General features: G+C 51.3%; 1 protein-coding gene across 4 annotated transcripts in view; it reads left to right on the top strand.

The window, feature by feature from the left end:
- LOC149349830 (uncharacterized) overlaps window positions 1-16,753 on the top strand; it is an 80,942-nt gene that overhangs the window by 8,208 nt on the left and 55,981 nt on the right. Inside the window, exon 2 of one of the 4 annotated variants that reach the window (XM_089578826.1) lies at window positions 1,875-2,034. The exons of the other annotated variants lie outside the window; for them this stretch is intronic. The gene's annotated coding sequence lies outside the window, so the exon portion shown is untranslated. The remainder of the gene's footprint in view (window positions 1-1,874; window positions 2,035-16,753) is intronic. 4 annotated transcript variants of the gene reach the window in all.

The following is a 16,753-nucleotide window of genomic DNA, read 5'->3' as shown; positions in this document are numbered from 1 at the left end:
TTTCGACGGTTCGAGCGACGTGCCAAAAACGCCGAAGAAGCCGACAGTGGCGCTTTTGCTTGCTGCAAAGACGCATCTTTGTTCTAGGACGAAGTTTGGTCTCCTCAGCCTAACGATGTCAACGATGGTGAGAGACAAAAGGCAAGAATTACGCTAACTCGACTACTTCGTGACGTTTCAGATACGAGTGAGAACACCGCGCCGCGTGCATTGTGTGCTGCCTGCGCAGAAGTTTCTCAAGCACTTCATTAGCACAGAAAGCCTCGCGGCTTTAAAAATTAAAATCTTTTGCCAATATTCCAATACATTCAACGAAACAGCGCTTTAAGTCATTCCTTATATTCGAGCACATAAACCTGCAGTTCCTTTCTGAGCAAGGTTCTTCCTTGCAGGAGTTGTTCGCTCCCCTTACGAAGCTTCTGTATGCACGTGTAACCCGAGAAGAGAGATTAAATGTACTATCGCTCTCAATATTGACCTGCAACGCATCTGGAGTGAGCCAGCTGAGGTTTTAGCAAACGCCTTTAAACACCCGACTTGCACATGCAGGGTATTTCTTCCACCCACCTCAGTGGCTTTCGGCTGCTGATCCCGAGGTCGCGGGTTAGATTCCGGTCCGACGGTCGTATTTCGATGGAGGTGAAACGCGTAAGGCCCCCCGTGTGCTGTGCGAGGTCAGCGCACATAAAAGAACCCCCAGGTGGTCTAACGTAATCCGGAATCCTTCACTACGGCGTCCCACATAACCCACGTGTCGCTTCGGGACGTTAAAACGCCACAGTTTACAGTTCCAAGGTGGACATGAAGCAGCGCAACTGCACACTGTCTAAGAGAGAACATGCAAGTGTATCCCGCATTTCGAAAAGTGCCGAGTTGTTGCAAGAAACAAAGATCAGCGGTGTCGAGAAATAACTGAGGCCACAGAGATCAAGAAGCAGGGTGTAAGTGCCCCGTCGATATATTTATCGGGAAAAGAATTTCGTTTCTTGAATGTATGACTTCGCCGTTGTTGCCTTGCGGGGTTCCTGGTGCATGAGTGTGTTCACTGCGGTGGTTGTCATTGATTTTTTGGTTGCCTTACGTGTATTTCTATGCGCACCGCGCCAAATAAATGCCAGTTGTTAGTTCAGCACTGTGTTGTGTCCGTTTCTACTCTTCTCTCTTAGGCCGTGTGCCGTTGCGCTGCTTCACGTCCATCATGCAACTCGCCGAACAGTTTGTGCTTTCAAGTTTTAAGGTGCTCTGTTCTTTTCACCGACGGCTGAATTCATATAAGATCGTTCTGCGACGCGAACTGAGCCCTTACCGCATCTTGTGCGTTGTAGCCCATATTGAGAGCGGTAGCGCAATGCTTAGCTTTTCCCTTCCCTCGCATAGGGAGGCCGCAGCAGCAGCTATTATGGTAACGCCTCTAGGTACCCAGCGATCACTCTGCGCACCAAATAGACGGCGGGTTAACCTGGCACAAACGATCCTTTCAGATCACATGATTCCAACCGGTGGCATGATGACCGCTGTTACTTTTTCTTTATTTATTTTTATTTATACAAAACTGACTGCCTTGTTAGGCCCAAGCAAGAGGGAAAATCTATGAAAGAATGCAAACTCAATATTTAGGACACCAGTTAAAAAGGGAAACAAATATTTATGTATACAGTGAAACTATGAAAACTGTAACTCGCAGGCATCGCTCCGTGAAAAAGCCTTGAAAAGAGCCTTGAAAAGAAAAAAAAAGCATTGTCTTTAAATAGATTCCAAGGCTTGCTGAAGCAATGAACTGTTGATTTTGTGTTTCTTTGTGCAAGAATTCTTGGCAGTACCACGTTGGCGAAGCATAGGGTTAGCACAACTTCATTTCCTAGAGGCCGTGGCAGGCGCCTTCACCTGCAGGCACTCTGCTTGTACCAGCTTGTGCGGTGGCGACGGCTGCAGTATTACGTCGTGCTGACGTCACCAAAGGCCCTTTTCCAAGCATTTCGCCTCAGAAGAGCCGAGCACCAGGCCGGGGGAAATCTGCTACCCATCAGAAAACCGGTGGGTATCCGGCGGCACTGGTGATCGAAACCCAGCACCGAGTTCTGACCTTAATGTCGTAATTAGTGCAACGATCGGAGACTTTAAATTCGACTGAATGCAAATTAATTTCTTTCACCCGTAAATGTTCCAACTCGCACTTCTCATTTAGCTAATAACATCGCTGTATCATAGATTTCATTCTACAAAACCCCACCCGTGCATCCCACCCCTAACTTGTCACGCTCGACAAACGCAACCGCCATCTGTACCAAATCATTGTGAACACTTAAAAATCTTCGCCAACTAGAATTCCGCATCCGCACAACTAAAATTCGTCCGCGCTCACCTAGAATTCGCTTCACCAGTGCGGCCTCCACGTCACACTTATTCAATTGCGATGCTGGACTCCATTCAGGACGACTGCTCGCTTTGTCTCGCGTGACTGTGGCTTAAACGCAAGTAACGCAGATATCAAACGGTACCTGTCGAGTTCTCTGGAAATTCGTCGCACTATTAGTCTTTCATGTCTCCTTCACAAATGCATCAATCTCCCTTTTTCCCTTGGAAGCCCCACAGCGCATGTCGAGACGGCCTCGTAATCAGCGAGGCCGTAATCGAGCGTATTTTATTCCGCTGCCTGTACAGTAATGTCATCTCGCACAAACCCGGCGTCGGCGGTGTGTGAAGCCTCAGCGAAAAAGGCAGCAGAAAAAAAAATTGACTCATACTTTTATAGCCCGGGTGGGATTCGAACCCTCGGCAGCACGAACAGAGCAGCTTCGCTTGTCGCTGCTTCAGACCACTCATCTTCACCGACTTTCATGCGTGCGCGTTCCACTTCGAAAAACACGGTGGTGTACTACGTTTGAAGTTGAGTCCTCTGCCACCGAAGGGCCCCTAGCAAAGCGGAGAGGTGCGACAGAAAAATTGAATCAGTAAAAATAAAATAAATAGATGAAAATAACAGGAAAATAATCGCAAAAAGGCGCATCAGAAAAACAAGCCAAGCATCTCCCGCACCTCCCGAACATGAGGCGGATGTGTTATAGCCACTAAGGCGCTATAGGCCGCCGCTTCGACGCTGTATTACAGCATCCACTCTGTCTCGTCGCAATCGCAAGCCAGCGAAAGCAGAGTCGTTCTCGTTAAAACCTCTTAACCTCAAAAACGAGAATAATTAAACAGTTTGCAAACCTCTTGAATTGTGATTGATGTGAACGAAAATCCACGGGTGGAAGAGGGTTCGTAACAAAAATCTATCACGCAAAAGTAATCTCTACGCTAGTGCAGACTCCGCCGCATCAGTAGAAGCGATTGGCTTTAAATTTTTTTTTTGTCAGGACACGTGCTTTCAATCTACTTGCATTGCCACATGCCTTTCAATTTGGAATGGTTTTCCCGGTGCCATTTCTCCACCACAGGTCGTGTGAGCGCTAGTACGCACAGTATGCTGCACAACGTTATACATTTTTGTTCATTGCGTAGTTCTTTGTTGCTGCTTTGTATTTGTCACCATTTGTAGTTTCTTTTTCTTGCTTCACATAACCTCCCTTCTCAATGCTAGCATTTGGGACAAGGAATGGGTATAGTTGTTCTTGAGGCCATTTTCAGCCCATGTGATGCGTTCATAGTGGTTTTCTCGCGCTTAGACCGTCGAATGAGTTTTTGCGCATCTTTAATACCTTTGAATTAACGTCTAACGTAAGGGATGACGCTAGTGCTGGGTAGTGTGAGCATACACTGGGCCCAGACACGTACTTCAACTTTCATCCACGGCATGAGATCTGGTTGGAGACATCTGATAGCAGCGTTTTAAACGGCGGGCCAGCAGTACTACATTGGCGAGCCGTCATTCGGACATGTGCGTATCTGGGTGGTGGTGCTAGTGGTTGAGCGCGCCTGCCTTACTGAACGACAGGCATCTGAATCATTCCGTGGCCTCAAAAGAAGACAGTAGAGAGAGCAGGACGGGGCACATTGTGTAAAGGATACGGATCGAGGCATCAGTTTAATCGCCGGCCACGTGCTGGGCGTGTTTGGGGACGCAGCACGAAGGGCAGCCCCATTGTTAGTCTGCGAATGGGACACCGTTCTCGTTCGCAGTAGCCGCCGACGCGGCGCCGTGGCAGGCATCCGCACTCTTCTTCCCCCGCTTCCGTGTTCTGGCGCCTGCACCGGTGTCGCCCCTCCTTCCCCGGTGGGGCGGCAGCCTTGCCCTCTCAGTCGCGCCACGCGGCTGCAACCCGATCGGAAGCCTCTGCCTGTGCGCGCGCATTCAAGGTGAGAGTACGGCGCGCGCTGCCTCTCCTTTCACGCGACTGCATTTCCCTAATGACGCGGCTCTCTGGCGAATCGGAGTGTCCGGTGACGCGCCACCGGATCGCTAAATTGTGATGGACCTTTATGCTACGCGTTCTCGCCAGCACCGCATTGCTCGGCCAAGCTTCCTCGGGTCCTTCAACGTTCCCTCTGTTAAATCTACGAAAAGATGGGCAGGCGGAGTGCTTGCAAGGGGCCCGTCGCGGGGATTGTAGCTGGGCGCATGGGAACGGCGCTCTGATTTATGCGTTCTCGGCTTATTTATTCGGCCTGCACGAGGAATATCGGTTCGCGGCCACTGTCGCCGAACACTGTCCCTATTCTCCCGGGGAAGGAAGGCGGTAATAAATAGCGGCGCTTGTTTTCTTCCGCCGAGTCGGCTTATACGACGCGGGGGCAACAGTCGCGGAAGGGAGAGAAGAGGCGGCCCGTGTGTACACCGCTGACATTTCGCTGCAGGGTTTTTGTTTTGAGGAGCGGAAGCGCGCCTCTCCTTCCTGGCAGAGCGACCGCGCGCGCGGAGCGGGCCCCCGTGTTTCAACACACGGTCGCGCGCCTGTTCGCGTTCTCTTTTTCTTGCGCCCCCTCCTCCGCCCGTTGCTCCCAGCGCGGGTTGCGCTGTTTTCATTCGGAATCTCTCGATTCCCGGCGCGCGCGGGCTTGTTTACCCTGGATCGGGCCAATCACTCAACGTGGTGCGGCCAGGCGCGCCCGAGAAAGAACGGCCGCGGGGAGAGAGGCGCGTTTCGCTCGGCGCGCTTCCAGTGAGTCGGCCCTGATTTCCTGCGAGGGAGCATGTCTTCTTCCACTGGGGTCACACACTAGCTGCCGCTGTTGCGTTTTCCAGCGCGGGGAGCGCGGAGAGGTCGCGCCGGAAGAGAGCGGCGGCTCTGTCCGCTTCCGACCCCCGCTCGCCCCGCCGCGTCGTCTTCTTGCCGGCTTCCCCGGCGGCGGCTGATCGTCGCGGGAAGCCGACTCTGTCACCGACGCGGCTTCAGCTTAGCCCCGTAATCTCACCGGCACGTGGCTCTGGCCGACAACTTAGGGACGGACACGCTACTTTGTAGAAATAGTCCCGCAACCGTTCCTTTCTTTCTCGTCGAGCGGGAAGCTCTGCGTGGTCGACTTTTTGGGCTTTAGGAAGCGCTGAGGGGTCAGCTGAGTTCGGTGCGGCGTACTGGCAACACGAAGTGGGAAAAGTTGCGTATGTAACACGACCCTGGCGCTTACATATTTAGTTCCTAGTGTCATCTTGTTTTTGCGCGGTCTCCTGAGAATTGTTTTAGAGTAGCGATTTTTGAGATGAGCGCTGCGACGCATACAAAAATAAGCTATGCCCGGCTATAGGTATTTGTCCCAAATAGCTATAGCCTTTCCGATGGCCGTCTTTAGCTGTAGTTTCAGGCCGATGTACTTTCCCGTAGACAGCTAAAAACAGTTGTATGGTTCCGAACCTATAGTTTTAGAGTCATTGATTTTTTTAGTAGATTTATCAGTAGGATGATCATAAAAGGCCATAGACGGACATAGGTTACCATACAATTTTTCCATAGACGGACGTGCACGCGCTACCTCCCCAACTTTTTCGTGTGCGTGTATTTGCGTGCTCGCGCACATTCAAGCTTGCGCGACGATTGAATTCCTCTCGTCACGTACGCCACATCTGACCCGTGCGCATACTATATGCAGGCGCGGGAAGTTGTCTGGGCGACCACGCGCGGGCGATTTCCCGTCGCTAGCTCAGCGAAGCTGAAAGCGCTGGTGCCCGATCGACGCACGTTCAGGCAGATGCGCCGAACGCAGTCCGCTGCAAATAGCGCAAGCAAGCCCCGAAGCTTTGCGGAAGTGGGTCCCCCTGGCGGAAGTTTCTCCCGCCGTCGTCGCCATCGTTAGTGCATCGCTCGTCGGCGATCTCATTAAAATTACGCCTAATGACGCGCGCTCGTCTTGTGTGTTTGCCTCGTACTGGAGAGGCAGTGGACAGCAACGAAAACAGCGTGGGAGGACGGTCCCGCGCGGAGGCCGGGGCATGTAATCCGCGCGCGTGTCTTATTCCCGCTCTGGAAACGGGACCGCCGGAGGAACGGCTAATTGGCTGATAAGGGAGCGCAGCGAATCATTCAGCCTTTTCCCCCGGGCCCGGAGCGAGCCCGGACGATGGTTTGATGATTCCTCGGCGATGACGGCAGCGGTGGCTGCTGGACAGCCGTGGGGCTCAACTTATTTGCGCGCACGTCAGAGCCCGGTCCCCCGACGTCGCCGATGATTGCGTCCGCGGGAGCGCGATGGAGTGCTGCTGCCGCCAGTGGCTCTGCTGTCTTGTTTTCATGTAGTCCGAGGTCCAAATCCATCGTTATAAGGTAAAAAGCTTCGTACTCCCGCTGGGGAATCGACTTCCCCCCTTGAGCCGCTCCCGTTGGTCGTTGGTGGTGCGTTTACGCTGCGCTTCTTTCGATGTACGCAGACTCTCTGCGGATGCGCTGTTCTGACTATACTGGCTTCCGCCGCGCTCCCGTCTACGTCACTCATCCTGTTCCTCTGACGGAGGGGTGCTTAGTTAGGTTGTCCTCTACCAGATTTGCATTGCTATTGGTGCATATACTGTGCCAACAGACATGCCCTGACCGGCGGTGGATTTTTGCAAGGTCTGCGTGTTGGGCGAGGTGGATGATGTCACAACGAAACCCACGTCGCAGAAAGGGCTGGTACGCACGCGCGCCCTAAAAAAAAAGTTGCAATAAATAAGTAAGAAAGAAAGAAGGGAACAAGCGCTGGCTGCCGGCGATTCTTTCACAAAGAAATGACAGCGCTGATCACCTCTACATGACCTTCCGCGACCCATTCAATCGAATCAGCTCTGTTGAAACGAAGTCACTTTATTCGAATTGCCGCTGTGTTGAAAACGTGTCGCGATCTCCACCAAAGTGCGCGCTTTTCAAATCGGGTAACGCCAGGTGTGGTGTCATAGCCTGGTCTGAAACCCGTAGGCCCTCGGGGAGGGTGCATATGCTCAATCCTTGCTTTAAAAATTGCTTCGTTTTCGCTTTTCTCTCCGGCGAGGCAAACGCCACTGCGATGGCACTAACGCGCCACATGCCTTTCCCGACGCTATACATACACCTATACCTAGTGGTGCTGAAAGGGGCACTCCAGGAGCAAGGGTACCGTATGTTCTGATACGAACTGCATCATCAACATGTGCACCATGGAAGAGGACAAGAAAGAGTGTTATGATGGGTGACGATTTGGATGAGTGGGAAGAGAGTGTGCCTTTAAAAAATTGCTTGGCTCTCATGCGACTCCCGTAGCGTCACTTCAGTCGCCATACGTTGCAGGTGTAGGGGTACGGAAAGGGGGTAGTCCAACGGCGGCAAACACAGCAGCAACACCGAGGCACTGTGGTGGAGGTTCGCAGACTCGCTCAAGTGGCGTGGTGCGCTGCTTGCATCTTTTTAACAGCTATACTTGTTTTGGGGTTTACAGCTAGTTGTGGTGGTGGATTGTATGTCGAAACCGGAAACTCAGATGCGCTCCCTTCCGGGATCACGTGGCTCACCGTGTGCGAGCAGTGAGAATGTCTGTGCTAACGGCCCGTTTCGGGGCATCTTCGCCTTTGCTGAGGCAGCGCCCCCAGCTCTCGCTTCCCGTGCGGCTCGAGTAAATAGGGCGCCGCGCTTGCGACTCGCTGCTGCGCCGCCTGTCCGACCGACGTTTGGCCGCGGCGTGGGCCCGACGGGGAAAACGCGCAGCCAGGTGTGCGGCCGTGTGTGGGAGCTGCCCCCTCTCCCACCGGCAGCGGCAACCGGTGGCGCCGAAGGGTGTCGGTGTGTGGTGTGGTACATGCAAGATGCGCCGGCGGCGGCCGATAAATAATTGCGTCACGTGCCACCGGATTTCCACTCGAGCGCTCGGTTGGGGGCCCGCCTGCCTGTGGAGGAGCGCGCGCTCGGCTCACGGGCGTTACAAATTTAGAAACGGGAAAAGGCACGTTTTCGGCCCTGTTCCTGCCGCTGCTGGCCGGGGCAACCCCCTCCCAAGCGGAGTCTCCCAAAACAAGCGCGCTCTCGCTGCGCGCGTCGTTCGCCGACCCGGTTGTGCCGCAACACCGCCGGCTCCACTCTCGTTCGGGGAGGTCAGCATCGGCGGTCATCGCTGCGCCTCTCTCTGCCGTTGTGAGCGTTGGGGCGGTTGTCGCGGCCGCCTGTGCGCCGACCAACTCGTCTTGAGGAACCGTGGGCTGCTCTAGAGGCTGCCGCTGCATAAAGCCTCATCAGTCACACAACTCACTGAACCTGCATACTACTTCAGGCGTACTGCGAGACAAATTTCATTTTTACAGCGAAAGCTGTAATAGTTTTGTACAAGCCGTTTAGCAGAAGCAATTTGGGAGGATACAACGGCAGCTGTAACGCGTTTTTGTAGGTGAACACCGCCGCCACGTGCCTCAAAGCGCGATTGAGGTGTCCACCAACGTTGGTGTCCACTGACCCCGGGAGCCATTATGCACCCTTCCTTTCCTCAAAACCAACGGAGGGTTTATACTGCGAATAAGACAACACTGGGAACTAGGCTATTTTCTTCGTGCAAGCGGGCCGGAGTCCTTGAAGTGTGCGATCGAACCGATGACCGCAAGTCGAGTAATGATGGCCGAGTATGCACGTGAGCGTACACTCTAAACACATAGGAATAAAAAGGAAGTGAGATGCCCTCTATCGCACTACCTTTAGAGGACAGATTACCCCCTCTTTACTCCCACATAGGCGTACTCGTGTTTAGAGTGTATGGACGCCAAAACGTCCCTGTAAGACGCCGAACCGGACTGTCGCCTGTGAAACGTAAAATTAGCTGTGGTTCAGCCCGGCTGCACCTGGTAAGACGAGCGAAAGCTCTGTTAAGGTAAAGCACACGAAGGTAGCCACGTGCTTTTTTATAGCGAACGGCACCTCCCGCGATTTCTGGCAGTTGCGAGAGCGCCGTCAGCTCCGCATACGCAGCTGTGGCGAGGCGCAGCCAGTCACGTGATTCGATATTGCGAGGCGAGCGCCGTCGGCTCAACGCGCGCAGCTGCGGCGATGCGTGGCGAGTCACGTGGCATGACGTCAGAGCTAAGCCTCCACACCTCCTGGTTTGAAGGTCAAATTTCATAGCCACATGACCTTCAGCTTTGCACGGGAGGGGTAGAGCTATCGCTCTAATATGGGCCTGTCACTCTAGAGCTCTCGGCCGGTAATGCCATCAGCTTTCGCTGATTAACGCACTAAGGAAGTAAGCTTAGATCTAATATTTTTTTTTTTTCCTTCCATCTGGAAAAGGTGCTGTGGTCGACTCACAGTACATGCAAGGGCAGCCGGTGCGGTGTAGCAAGAGATGTGGCTGCCCGAGCTCCTCCTCTTGATCGAAACCCTAGTCAGCCGCGAGCTCAGGAGGAAGCTGCCTTTTCCGCCCGCCCATGTGTTGCCGGCGCATACCGGAGCATAGCAACGGGACGGAGTTCGCTATTCTAATGGTGGTCGTGCAGCTAAGATATGAGTGCTTAATAAAAAAAAATACGTACCACGTGCTCGTGTTGCGGTGAGTCCGCACTGTTATTTACGCATGCTCTGTTTGCGGTGCTTGTCCGCATTAAACCTAAATCCGGCCTTCGTTCTGCGCACCTTCTTTGTAAAACTTTGAGTTTGGCGAGCTGGTAAAGATTCCTACTGGTAAAACAGCGGGGGAAAAAATAAAGTACGACGGACCAGAGGAAAGAAATAAACAGGTCAAGCACTGTGTCTTCCTTTCTTGTGGCCGGTCTTTTTTCATTTTTGCTCTGTTTTACCAGTACGCACCTTCTTCGTGGTTGGGTCCGCGTTTTCTGGGCTGGTGTTTTGTTTCGGCCATGTGCCAGCAGATCCAGGCGTCTATTCTACAGGCAGAGATAAATAGTCGCATTTGCATCTTCCCTCTCTCATTCGCGTTACAACGCGCGCTTCACGGGTGGTGAGTGTGTGAATGAGATGGCTCGCATCCCGATTGTGTAGTGGCACGATGCTGAGCCGTCGAATGCGAACCCCCTCCCGCTGCCTTCAGCCGGGTCAGTGGCGCGCGCTCTGCCGGAAAGCTTCCGCGCCCCTGTTTTCCGCCTACGGATGGGCAATTAATACCGCGCCTTTGTCCGCCGCTAATGGGGACGGCCGGGAGCACGCGCAAACTCCGGGCCCCGAGAGCTGTCGTGTGTGCATACGTGCGTCGCGCCCTTTCGCCGCCGCTCGGGAGCGCTCGCACCTGCCGGCTCTGCTGCCTCGCCCGGGCGCACACCCCTGGCGCCGTGTTTCAGCGCCGCAGTCGTCCCTCCCTCGCCCCTTCTCAAAAGTCCTTGAGCGCTGCCACGATTTATAGAAGCGGTTCCGTTCCGTTTCCGCCGGTTCGCAGTCTAATCCCCCCTTCGCCTCCCTTCTCGCTGTAGCGGCGTCTCCAACGCGGCATTGTACCGTTGATCTCAGTTCTTGCACGCTCGACAAGTCGCGCCAAAAGGTTTGCGGCTGGTTACCGTCGTCAGAAGCGGGAAGAACCCCGTCCTTTGTAACCCCGAGAGTTGTCATTGTGCTTGCCGGTGCCCTACATTTTTGTTCCTCCGAGTTCTGATTTTGTTCCCATTTCGCTCGCGCGGCGAGCGTGGCCATCGCGGATTCGCCTCACCTCATCCCCTTTCGTCACGCGTGTCCAAGGCTGAGCGGGACAGTTCGCTAGCCGAAAGAAGGAATATCCTGGAACGGATTTCTCGCTGCGCGCTTCCTGGAGACGTCGTCGTACAGCGACGCCCACGCGCTGGCGACAAGCGCGCGGGGGAGGCTGGCAGGCGGCCGCAGCCAAAGGCGCCGCGTTCCTCGCCATTTGTCTGCCGGACCGCGCCCTGATGTCACGCCACGCTCGCGAAGTGCCTCCTACAAAGGTTGGCTTCGCACTGTGTTCTTTACTGGCGCCGCTTTGTACACTGGTGTCGTCAAGGAGCTCGTTGGCGAACGGGTTCCGCCGAGTGTGCTTGTGTTGGTTAGCGAAATTTGAGCTCATTTGTTGCTTCCCCAGTTGGTATGATTTGGGCACCCCAAGATGTATTCGGTGTAATGCACACGTCGGCACTAATGGGATCGATGGAGGTGGAAATAAAAACGGCCTTTATCGTGCTTACCCCTCGAGAGGCAATTGATAGCCCGTCAGCCGTTGGGTTCGCCGATATCAAATAACAGCCAGGACAGCAGCTTGGGCATGTTGGTTATTCATTTGTGACGGAACAGCGCAAAACACCGGGACAAGAGACAAGCGCTGACTTACAACTGGTTTTTATTTCGAAGAAACACTGCTTCTTATACCTTCTTCACCCCCTCAAAAAAACACCTGCGTCACAACCATATCGTTCAAGCGTCCAAAAATCATAAGACAAATAATCACAAAGATTTATAATCACATTTTTAACATGTCAATTTCTTTCTTTACATTTTACATTTTTGGAAATTGCCCTTCAACAAGTTGTGCACCTGTTTTCCAAAAACGTAAAGCTTTGGCTAATCACAAAGACCAGTTAGTCCGGGAAATAATCGAGGCAGCTTCGATAGCGAGTCTGCGCGACGATTGTGTCAGCATGCCGTCTGTTGCTTTGACTAAGAAAGAAATTGACATGTTAAAAATGTGATTATAAATCTGTGATTATTTGTCTTGTTTTTTTGGACGCTTGAACTATATGGTAGTGATGCATGTGTTTTTTTGAGGGGGTGAAGAAGGTTTAAGAAGCAGGGTTTCTTCGAAATAAAAACCAGTTGTAAGTCAGCGCTTGTCTCTTGTCCCGGTGTTTTGCGCTGTTCCGTCACAAATCAAATAACAGCTCCTAAAATACAAAAATGCGGCAACATGTTTTATAACAATAATATAGAGAGACGATAATACGCGCAGATATCTAAATACGAGGCAGGAACTATCCAGCATAACAGGCTTCAGTATACAGAGCAACAAAGCATTGAATTCGTAGTTCTTAAGTGAGTGCCATGTTTGTGATTTTCTGTATTCAAAGGTGGCACTAGTGAACTGAAAGGAATATTCAATTCAACCAATTCACACCACACATATGATAGGAACTTTGTGAATTTTTGTTAAAGAAGAACAATTTCGTTTTGGATAAAATTAGCCGGAATATTTCTGTAGGCTTGCAAGCAATGGTATCTATTTTTTTTCCACCATAGTTAAAAATAGCAGCTAACTGATTAGCAAAGACTTCTCAAGCCCACTGTTCTAGTACTTTGTAGTTTTATGCATTTCTTGAGGTAGCACAAACTTTTGGGGCACCAGCGCCAGTCTACGGCTTTTACATGTCGAATGTTTTATATTATGACCTCTTCAGGAGGAAGCATGCTTCAAAGCAATTTGTACATGAGTGATTATATCTCGCAGTATGTTACTGCAGCAGGTCTGGTATATTTTGCAGTCTTCTTTCGATTAATTTTACTTTTGTACCACGTTTAGAATCAGGTGAACTGTGCTCACTGCAGGACAGATGCCCCTCCCAGTGATCTCCAGCTGATCCTCTCAGCCTCAGTCACCCTACCCAGCAAAGCTGCCCAAGCTCCTTAGTACTTACCCTCTATCGTGCTTCATCACGTTTCCCTTTACCTGGTGCCAGCCCATTCTCGGGCCTACTAGCTGAGTGTTCTGTTAATTGTAATCGATAGGGGCTTAACGTAGTTAAACCGAGTAGGCGTGCGAAAGCAGGCGTTTATTCTTCAATTGGAGGAGGCACTTAAGCTTCGCCTTAAGGGTATGACGCGATAGCTTTAGTGGGTTAATACCCATATATGCAGAATAGTTCCGCTGGCGCGACGCTCCTCCGAACTTACCCGAGTAACTCGGGTAAGCTCGGATTAGTCCGGAGCACAAGGTAACGAGATTCTTGTTCGTGATTGGTACGTCTGGAGTAGTGCTTTCGTACTAATGCGCCCTGTCCATTTTCCTGTCCTCTTCTTAGTTTCATCTAAAATAGTACAATTTCTCGCTTGTCCTCTAATTCATGCTGCTTATTTGTGCCTTTCAACGTTACCAGTCATTTTCTTTGCTTTCTGTGCTGCCCCCAGTAATAAGGCCTGTTTGTCAGCCTCCAGATTCCCCTACACAATATATACCAAGCCTATCTCTCGGTAGCGCTTATACGTACCCTGCGTGAGTAATGCATGCAAAAACACTAGGATTAACCTATAAAGGGCAGTTGCACTACTTTTTGAGAATTCCGCGATATTCAAGGATTCAAATCTGCCTAGGTTGTAGGCAAAGCATGCCGAGTTTTTTTTTTTTTTTTTTGCGCTACAGTTTAAAGTTATGACGTTATCGGCGATTAAATTTTAAGCTTCCCAGAGAATCGGAGGAGTGCGGAGAAGTTCGGTAACCGCCGCGGTGACTCAGTTGTTAGGGCGCTCGGCTACTGAGCCGGAGTTCTCGGGTTCGAACCCGGCCGCGGCGGCCGCGTTTCAACGGAGGCGGAACGCGAAAGGCGCCCGTGTGATGGGCGATGTCACTACGGCACCTCTCTCTGTCTTTCTTCTTTCACTCCTTCCTCTACCTCCTTCCCTTACGGCGCGGTTCGGGTGTCACGGGCGGTAAGATTTCATATTTCCGCTGCCGTCAACAGCACCCCGCCGTGCGTCGTGGGATGTTGACAAACAAAGCTCGGCCGGCTTTGACCTCGGCGCATTGGTTTTCTTCCTCCAAAGCAAGTGTTTATATATGTACCGGTACCTTTATGACGTCATCATGCGCCCCCACTTGGTGCTGTGCGTTGCGGAGAAGCTTGAAGGCCGTCGTGATTTTAATCGGAAATTACGTCAGCATTTCAAATGCAAACCCAAAAGGACTTCGAATGCTTTACCTGCAAGTTATTCACAATCGACCCCTTTAAGCTCGTCGAATTCTAAAACCTGTGCAGTTGCCCTTTAACGAACGCCTAACATGAAACGCGCATATCGATTCACTAATAGGCGATCCAAACGATGCTGTATAATGAACAAATTAAGACACCTCTTGCCTTAAAATATTAAACTGCTCGTCTACAACTTAATCTTCTCTAACGTATAATCTGACTTAGTATGGGGCACCACAGCACAAATCAACCTGAATAAGGTAGAGATCTTCAAGAAAATGAGCTGTGCCATCATTCATAACATGCCATATGATTCGCGAAGTGCATGCTTATTCCAACAACTCGAAGTCATCCCTGCAAACCGCTTAAGCGAGTACACTGTAATAAATCATTTCATGAAGCAAAAAATGGCCCCTGGCAAATTACTAAGCACACTGCAAGGCTAACAACAAATACAAAAGACCGCTGCGATACAACCCACCCTGTTACGTTCCATTCAAGAGGTCACTTATGGAGAGCAAAGATTAAAGCACCAATGCCGATTTGCGCTCACCCCATTCGTGGAAAATGCACTGCCTTTCGTTACAGCGTTCCTTTGAACTATATGCCTGTGTATTCCATGTGCTGTACTGCCGTATTGATGTGATGTATTGTAGCTTGCTCTGATGTCAGTGAGAGTTGAGTTGAATTACTATGTGGTATTCTGGGGGAGGGGATACTGGTCCCGACGTATGTTGGCCAGGTTCGCGGCATCACTCTTGGGGACCAGGGGAAGGGGTAGAGGGATGTAGGGGGAGGGAGGGGAAGGGAGGGGGGATGGTCGCCGCCGCGACGGGAGCTGTCCGTATCCTGGGGTGCACTTCCGCCGTGTTTATGAACCATCAGCTCCCGCAGTATGCATTCCGCATCGTTTCAGCATGGCAGTGTGCGCGATATTTGGGCGGTCCAAGAGCAAGCGGTAGCCGCGGTAGGAAGCATCCGGCGAACACAAACTTCCTCCCTGCTTGGGCGAAGGAAGGCGCGCTGAACACAGCGAGGGGTGCGAATTAAATGTCCCAACTTCGGTCGCGAGGACCGCTGCCATCGATATATGTGGTGCACACTTCATAATGGGTAAATTCGCAATTTCGACTGTCGAGTATGTGATAAATGGTGACCACCAAATATATCTCGCGGAGACAAGTTGGGGGACGGAACCTGAAGATATTCGCAGATATTCGCCAAGCCTGAAGATATTCGCACTACGCCAGCGCACACTACGCAGCGAAAGGCAGCGAGCTGAGGCCCAGAAACAGCATCTCGAGGCCGACGCGGCGAGGACACCGATCACGTATGGTACCTTGTTGCACCGTTCCGTATCGAGGCACACTAGCCATTGTTCAACAGAATGGAAAGCTGGGCGAGTTGGATGCTGTTCATGATGAATAACTTGGCGCAAACGTTACAAAGACACAAAAAGACCACAGGACAGGCGCTGTATGTCCTGTCCTATGGTCTTCTGTGTCTTCGTAACGTCTGCACCCACTTGTTATTCATCATGATCACCCTAGCCATTCGCCGATCTTCATGCCGCCGCAGCTGACAGCAGAAATCAACTTTTCTGTTAACTGTGTTTAGCAGCGAAAACGAAACTGACATTTACTGGTAGTGTTACATTAGCGCCTCGAGACAAGTTCACCCTGCTGAAAGAGCTTAAAAGTAGGGATGTGCGAATATTCGAAATTTTCGAATATAATTCGAATATTATATTTTTAGTATTCGTATTCGATTCGAAATCTAGGCATTCGTGTTGTCTCGAATATTCGACCCGACGCGAATATTCGTATCCAGCCGAATATTCTACTGCGATCACCGGCGTTCATTTCGGTCCACAAGTCCTATCTACAGAGACATAACAATATGGCGGCGCCCAGAGCAATGCGTAACGTCGGGCCATGCAGTAGCTGACTACGCTGGTGAGCTTCCTTGTGGCTATACCTGCGAAGCTGGTATAGTCAGAGCTGTGCACGAAATACCTCGCAATACGTGCCAGTTCAGTGCCAAGTGAGAGGGCATTTTTGTGGTTGGAGAAGTCGCTTCAACTAAAAGGGAACTAACTACTTCTGCCTGACCATGTGAGCAGCCGGTTTTCCTTCACGACAACCTTTTATGTTCATCCCAGCAACGCGCTTTTGTGCTTAGCTTGTTAATCAGTGCTGTGTACTAGCCATCTTCTCTGATATTTCCACTCTTCTAAGAATAATGTTCGATACTTTGATACTTTTTGTGCAGCCACACACATCTTTTGTGTTCATTTCATCACTGACAGTTCAACTGTGATGTTCTTGGGTGCTCAAATAATCTTTTGTAGTGGTTAAATGCATCTCTACTGGATTATTCGATATTCGATTCGATATTCGGAACCAAGTATTCGTATTCGATTCGTATTCGAAAAATTTCATATTCGCACACCCCTACTTAAAAGTAAAGCTTTGCGCTGGCTTCTAAAGTAGAACTTTGTCTTCCTCGAGTTTCGTTGTCGACAAGCTCTCACCTACCCAC

This window comes from Amblyomma mixtum, chromosome 3, assembly GCF_055824585.1.
Source record: "Amblyomma mixtum isolate Tamu chromosome 3, ASM5582458v1, whole genome shotgun sequence".
NCBI lineage: Eukaryota > Metazoa > Arthropoda > Arachnida > Ixodida > Ixodidae > Amblyomma > Amblyomma mixtum.
The sequence above is the reverse complement of the archived record's forward strand: the minus strand, read 5'-3'. Positions and strand labels throughout refer to the sequence as shown.